The sequence below is a fragment of the Psammomys obesus genome, unplaced genomic scaffold (assembly GCF_907164565.1).
Source record: "Psammomys obesus unplaced genomic scaffold, mPsaObe1.curated_primary_1811, whole genome shotgun sequence".
NCBI classification, from domain to species: Eukaryota; Metazoa; Chordata; class Mammalia; order Rodentia; family Muridae; genus Psammomys; species Psammomys obesus.
Window position 1 is genome coordinate 5,593,923 of NW_026585797.1, and position 8,102 is coordinate 5,602,024.

The 8,102-nt window shown below is 42.3% G+C and overlaps 1 pseudogene; it reads right to left on the bottom strand.

Annotated features, from left to right (window-relative positions):
• Nucleotides 1–5,736: 5,736 nt before the first annotated feature.
• On the bottom strand, nucleotides 5,737–6,797 carry LOC129670663 (Y-box-binding protein 1-like; annotated as a pseudogene).
• Between the last annotated feature and the right edge of the window lie 1,305 nt (nucleotides 6,798–8,102).

Consider the following 8,102-nt stretch of genomic DNA (forward strand, 5'->3'; position numbering starts at 1 on the left):
TTCTATATGTGCCAATGGCTAAGGGACTTCCCTAACTCCTGAACTTATGCTGAAGTTGCTGATTTGTTGTGGGAAGTACTCTTAGAGAATGTGGGTGAAGGAATGTTGTCTTAGAGTTGGGTTAATACGGCACTTGGTCCATGTGAACATGAAGAACAGTGGATGAGCTCAGGAGCTCTGGAGTCAGACTGTACAGGACTGGCTTCCCAGTTCCATTGGTCAGCTCATATGTTAGAATTCCTTCATTTCTTAAAATGCTTATGTGCAATATAAATAAGGTGTTCTCTCTATGTTTTTTGTGCAAGGGTTGAGGCACATAAAATATCATTATTGTAAGTGTTTAGCTTGGTTTGTATCTGTATGACAAAACTATTTTAAACTATCTATGGTAATGTGTCAAGAATTCTAAGCATAACACCACTGGGTTCAGTCATTGTCTAAAAGTACTTACAGAACTCAGAAAATATGTTGTGTCATGATTAATTTCATCAAACAGAGAGCATACAACACCAAGGGACGGGGCCCTTCGTGGGGAAAGTGGACAGCTTCTTGTGTTTAAAGAGCTGGATAACAACAGATGGTGATGTTGTAGAAGCTCTAAGTTCTAGCTGGTAGATGTAGGGCCATCAAAAAATAAAAATTAAATTTAAAAAACCAAACAAAACAAGCTTTCTGTTGGTTGATAATGTGAACAAGCCATCCTCAGGCTCTAATCACAATACTGAGCTCTTGGCACACCCCCACCATCATAAAACTATAAGCTCAAGTAAGCCCTTCCTCCCGCAGCTTTTTTGGGTGTGTTATTTATCTATGGCTATAAGAAAACCAATCCAATCTCATAAGGAGAAGTTCAAGGGAAATCAAGGCAGCTTTTAGGTATCCTTTCCCAGTGGAGCTAGGACAACCATGAATTCTCCCAGCAAAGATGTATAGTGACATGTACAAAGTACTGGCAAGCAAGGACACTACCCTGAGCTTAGAAAGAGGGTTTTTCTTAGAAGTTCCTTCTGTGAGTGGCATAGAGTAGGGTGGTCAGATTGAAGCAGCACAGCCTGGTGAAGGAAACTGGCATTCACTGCTGTGCAAATCAATATCCTCCCTAAAAATGAGAGAGTTGAGAAGGGAGGCATTAAAAGAAGAGGCCCTACGGTTTGAGAGACACCGGAAGTCAAACACTGGCATGACCACATCAGCCTCAGCAAGGGTCTTAGAACTGGAAGAGACAAGGACACAGTCTCAGTACAAGGATAAGACCTGAAACCTAGGAGATGCTGGTAGAGATCTTGAGGTTGCAACACCAAAAAGCCTAGAGCTGCATCCCCAAGTCCAGGAGGAGGACAGTGTGCCTACCCTGGCAGAGAAAAGCACGAATGTCTCTCCATTTTGGTTTAATCTGGCATTCCAATTAACTTCTGTATTGAGGGTAAATTTTCCCTACTCAGGCTACCAACTCACATGGCAGCATTATATCAGTGGCTAGTGTTTCTGCTCCATTTCCAAATTTATATTTACATATTGGAAACATTGTCTAATGCAGGAGTCTGATTTCAGCAGATTTGAAGTTAAGTATTTTGAGAATATTTTATCTTGAAGGAGTTATATTTGGTTTCTAGATAAATAATTAACCCAAAAAGTATATTTGAAAGAATGTGGTTTTACTGTCCACACAGGATGAAATACATGTATATTCTTTTCAGGAATCAGTAAACACAACCATATTGATGAAATATTGGAATAACAATAGGGAAAGTTGGAATGGATATAATGTAGGAACGTGTTACAGACAGGTAAAGTAGAGATGAATCTGCATTAGGTGATGGAATACATGTTAAGAGTGCCTGGGTGTAAGTCAATGTCAAGATAAATGAAGTCTCAGGTAACATTAGCAGGCATTGATGGGACATCTTAGATGGGCCAGGCACTTTTCCAAGACCCTGTAGGCATTGTATAGGTATCATTTGTTCCCCCTCTCAAATTTTCTCCTTGAGAAACATTTTCCATCTGCTTTTTGTAATCTTTCTTTCTTTCTTTTCTCCAAAGCCCAATATTTCTGTGGGAAAAGTGACTAAGCCAGGTCTTTGCTGTCCAAGGCAGTAGCCATTAGTCCCACGTGGTTAGTGGAACGCTTCAGATACGATTACTCACGTAAACAGAGATCTTTAAAACATTATAAAAATGAAAGGTTGCATTAGCAATTTCTTATGTTGAATTCACGTTGTTATAATTTAGGGATTCTATAACAAAAATATCATCAAGGTGATTTTCCCTAAGTAATGCAGTAGCTAGATTTCGACAAGTGTAGCTCTCATTTGAAGCTGCCACTATAATTCTGTAGAGTAGTACTCTTTAAGGTGAGTGCTGAGGGCCAGACCTTTGAACCATACACAATAAAATTGGCTAAGTGAACTGATGTCCATCTCAGAAAGTGCTTGGACCTCATGCCCAGAGTAATCATGAGATGTCTCAAAATTATTTATATAATTAAAAAAATTACATAAGCAATGATAAAGCTGTGCATGTTTTTTTTTCTTTTAAGCTTTATTTATTTAATTTATTTATTACTTTTTTTATTTATATTAATTAATATTTTTCTTCTTTTTTTAAACTTTTCTTTTATTAATTACACTTAATTCATTTTGTATTCCCCCATAAGCCCCTCCCTCCTCCCCTCCCAATCCCACCCTCCCTCCCATTGTTTCTGCATGCATGCCCCTCCCCAAGTCCATTGATAGGGGAGGTTCTCCTCTCCTTTCTGATCTTAGTCTATCAGTTCTCGTCAAAAGTGGCTGCATTGTCCTCTTCCTTGGCCTGGTAGGGCTGCTCCCCCCTCAGGGGGAGGTGATCAAAGAGCAGGCCAATCAGATTATGTCAGAGGCAGTCCCTCTTCCCATTACTAGGTAACCCACTTGGACACTGACCTGCCATGGGCTACATCTGTGCAGATGCTTTATTCTCTTTTTTTGAAGTTTTTTTTTCCTTTTTTTTATTCTTTATTAATTGCACTTTATACACTTTGTATCCCCCCTATGGTTCCCTCCTTCCTCCTGTCCCAACCCCTCCCTTCCTTCCCCCTCTGCACGCATGCCCTTCCCCAAGTCCACTGATAAGGGAGGTCTTCTTTTCCTTCCTTCTGATCCTAGTCAATTAGGTCTCATCAGTAGTGGCTGCATTGTCCTCTTCTGTGGCCTGGTAATGCTGCTCCCCCACCTCGGGGGGAGGTAATTAAGGAGCAGGTCAATCAGTTCATGTCAGAGACAGTCCCTGTTCCTATTACAATGGAACCCACTTGGACACTGAGCTGCCATGGGCTACATCTGTGCAGGGGTCTTAGGTTATCTCCATGCATGGTCCTTGGATGGAGTATCAGTCTCAGGAAAGACCCCTGTGCTCAGAATTTTGGTTCTGTAAGCTGTACATGTTTATTGAAGAAAAGTACACAAGTTCAATAGCGGAGGACAACTGCTGCTCAGCTTCAGCTTGCATCCCTTTTCACCTGTCTCTGCGGCAGATCTTTCCCACCCATGAATGAAATCTCATATGACTCTCAAAACTCTCTCAATTCTATTAAGGAAAAAATATCTCATGTCAGATATTTAAGCTTAGCATTGTGTGTGTGACAGGGAGAGAGAGAGAGAGGCATGTGAGTGTTCAAATGTGTGAAGGTGCACACATACATGCGTGAGAGAGGAGGCCACAGCTTGCTACCGGGTGCTTCCATCATGGCCATCTTAACTTTTGAGACAGGGATCCTCACTGAAGCTGAAGTCACTGATTGACTAGACTGGCTAACCAGGAAAATGCAGAGGTCCCACCGCCCCTGCTCCACAGCTCTGGGATGTCAGATGTGTGCTGCTGTGCCAGGGTGTTACATGGGTGCTGCAAAGCTGAGTTAATGTTCTCGTGCTTACATGACAAGTACTTTACTGGTGGAGCCATCTCCCCAGACTTGTCAATGTCAACAATACCGTTGTGTCTGTTATAAAATTTCAACTCTTTTTACAGCTGGGACCTGCTTCAACCATGCGTCCTGCAGAAGGGGATCTGTTTCTCTGAAGTGTTTCCCTAACCACTGCTGCTATGCTTTGCAAAGCATCATCGTGACAGGAAGAGGTCAAGAGAAGGAAATCTTTGATACCCCTTACTAAACAGCTGGCATGTCATGGCTTTGGGGCTGCTTGGGAAGCAGATGAATAGGTTCTCTCTCCCCGGGCTCTGTTTGAAGCTTCCAAGTCTTCTCACTGCAGACCCAGCTGTAGCTGCTATGAGTTGTTTGCATCACCTCATGCTGCTTGTTCACTCACCTTGTGTGGATGTGAGTCCAGAGACCCCGTCAAGATGGATGCTAATTGGCTTTATTTATCTTCTCATTTATCCATATTATCTCCACATTCTCTGCCCTCCTCCCTCCACCCCAAACTGTGCATCATTGTCATCAAGTTTGCCTCAAGTTCAAGAAACTCAATGTTTCTAAGTGTCAGAAAACATAAAATAAATGGACATGGTCCGGCATGTCCATTCTCTCCTAACTTATTCCTTAAATAGCTGCTAAACACAAAACAACAAACAAACCAGTGCTATTGTATTCCAATAACTCGCTACCAGAGAATTTAAACTTTCTATATTAGGCAAGACATACCAAAAAAATGATAGAAAAATATAGATAAAAGTCATGAGTGGTGGTTAAATTAGTGGTTAGCTTTCATCCAAGTGACTACTTAAGCTCTTCTTTTTTTATGTATATTAGCCTTTCTTCATCTGCATTTGCATCTATGAAACTATTTGAAACTATGAGGACATAAACACACATCTGCTTTCTCAAAAACCTACCCTGAAAGTGCCTTACACAGCTGCCTTTCACCTTCCCCCAGCCACACAAACCTTCAGAAGAGGTTGAGGAGAATAGACTAGTTACGTATCCAGCTATAGCTTTTATGAAGGGAACAGATTCCGTTAGCTATTTAAACTGTCCCAAGCACCTGACGGAAATAACTTAAAAGATAAACCACGTATTATCACTCATGGTTTTAGAGGTTTCAGGCTGTGCTCACCTAGCTCTGCTGCTTCAGGGCTGTGTGCAGTATGGCAGGGCATTGGGGTGGGACTTGTACTGGGTCTCAGGGAATGTTCCTAGAATGAGTGTGAGGCCCAGAGGCTGAGGGAGTGACCTGGGGCAGCATATTGGTGCTGAAACATGTATCTAGTGACTTCCTGCCTCCTCTGCATTCCACCTCCAGAAGTCTATTTTATGTCCCAATAATAATATCAAAATTGTGGATCTGCCAATATATTACTCCACTGATTGTGTCACACCTTCTTGATTCAATTATCACTCAACAAATGGACAAGGCTTTCAACATATGGGATTTTGAGGAACAGGTCATACTCAAATTATAAAAGTGATCTTTGTTACAATCTCCAATATATCTTTTATTATTAATATTTAAGACCTTTATTAACAGGTGTTTGCAGTTTGTTGACTTTTTTTGAAAAAGTCAAGTTGTAAACTTATTACAAATTAAAAATGAAGTTCTTAAAAATCTCAACTTAACCAGACATGAAACAACTTAAAAACCATTAAAGGTGTACTGAGAAAAACCAGGCTTTTTTTTTTTTCCTTAAAAAATACGTTTGTCATTACCAAAAGAGACATCTTTAGGTAAAAATAATAAAACCCCATGCTGCATAGATAATGCAGATAGTTCTAGTGTATCTGGTCAACGGGCCAAAAGCAAGCACTTAGGTCTTCAGGTCCAATCTTTGTTCATTTCTCATTGCTGAAATTTCATATTCGTTTCTTCTTGTTGGATGACCAAACCGGATGACGGCAGAGATGGTAAGCCGGTGTTCGCTCAGCCCCACCTGCTCAGCCTCGGGAGCGGACGAATTCTCAGCTGGTGGATCCGCTGCTTTCGTCTCTTGGCCATCTTGTGGTTTAGGGTTCTCTGGGCATCTGCGTGTGTAATTGAAGTTGGATGATACTGGAGTTGAAGTGGCTGCTGACCTCGGGTCTCATCTCCTTTGATTTTCCCTGTCCTCTTCATTGCCATCCTCTCTAGGCTGTCTTTGGAGAGAAGGGCTCCTGCGGAATCGTGCTCTGTAGCCCCGACAAGATACATATTCCGCCTTACTGGTCGGCCTTGCTCTCCTGCGCCCTGGTTGTCAACACCCTCCATCAATTCTCCTTGTACAGGAGGGTTGGAATACTGTGGCCGACCGTCCATAGGGTCTCCGCATGTAGTAAAGTGGGAATCTTTGCCTGCCATAGGGCCAGCGCTGTTGGGCCTGGCCTTCAGGGGGGCTTTCTGGTCCCTCATCTTTTACTCCACTCTCACTATTCTGGTAGTTTTGCTGGTAAAAGAGTGGAAGACCCCTACAACGTGGACAGCATCTATAACGGTTACGGTCTGCTGCGAATTTACTGCCTTGAACTGGAACCCCACCAGGCCTTTAACGTTTTCTGCCTCCGCACCCTTTTCTCCTTCAACAACAGCAAACTCCACAGTCTCTCCATCTCTTACACTGCGAAGGTACTTCCCGGGGTTATTCCTGGGTTGACGGCAGTCTGGCGCACAAATACGTCTTCTTGGTGTCATTCCTGTTGAAACCGAATCCGTTCCTTACGTTGAACCATTTTACTGCTCCCAAAGCCTTCCTTGAGATGATCTTCTCGTCCCCTTCCGCAGGTGCCTTGATGTGAGGCTGCCTGGGCCACTACCGGCTCGGCTGCTGGTGGAGCCGGGCTTGGTGTTGGTGGCGCTGAGGGCAGGGCCGGGCGGCTGCTGGGTCTTGCTGCTCATGGCTGAGGTGGTAGTGATGGCTGGTGGCAGCGATGACTGAGGCTCCTCCCAGGGTGTGATGCTGACTAGGCCAGAGGCGGGGGTGGTGGGGCTCTCAGGGCTCTCCTGGTCCACTCTCCGCTCCCGCTACCGCTACCGAGAGAGCTAGCCAGTCCCCGATATTTGTAATCTTTCCGTGTATCTTTTAATCCTTTCTATTTAGTTTGAAAAATTAGTGGTTATGGTCTGTAAGTGGAACCAGTAGCTAACTGGATGCTGATAAAGGAATGAGCCCTCATTTTAAGGTATAAGTTTCTGAACCTCTTGTTGATTCTCTCAACTTACTGAGGACTCAACAGAAGCTGAGACAATGTATGTCCTACAATATTTAACATATCATGGAGTATATTATGTACATATGCTTTACATTTGACATTTCATTTATTCTCACATTTTTTACATAGTATAAATCTCGTAGAGGTTAACTTATTTTAACTTAATTAAAATAGTCAATATAAAGAGGAGCTGGAATTCAGCTTCAAATTTTCTGGCTCTTATAGATAACTGCCTCCAGCTTAAAGCTGACGACATTGAGAAACAGTCACTCTAGCTGTAAAAATTAAATTAATATTTGATAGGGAAAATATTTCAAAATTACTGTTCACAGAATACGTCTTAAATTTATTACAGAAAAATAAACATACAAAAGAGAAAGAATTTTTCTGAAAATAATAATTTATAAATCAAAATGCTAAGTAAATAAGCATGAAGAGAGCTAACCATATCACTTCCAATAGACTCCAACATTTAGAAAGTTTTAGAGAAAAGAGACCACTATCTTAATGATTCTGCTCGTTAATGCAATAGCAGTCAGAGAGTACATTCAAGTACAGAACTGTTAGGGGAGATGGAAGAAAAAATTCTGGAAGATGCTTGTAGACCCCTTCCAATCTCCTAAACCCCCACACCAAGGAGCAACAGAAAGGCTTTATTTCCTAGCATGGACACCGGAAGTCATGGAGTGACCCCACAGCATTGACAAAGCAGCGTGCTATCCTGAGATCTCAAAACCAGCAAAATGGATGTCCAGACCAAGATTACTGTCACTCAGCCATGGCTTCCTCCAAACCCCTCCACAGAGGCAAGAATGCATCAGCAGAATCAAGAGGTTTCCATACCTCAATATTCCCACTCATATCTTACCCAAGCCCAGGTTTTAGTTCTAGAGAATTTTGTACAACTATTTGCTCATTTTCACCTCCCTACCCCAGCTCCTCCATGATCTGCTATCACTCTTAAATCTACCAAACTTTGTGTACTTTTGTT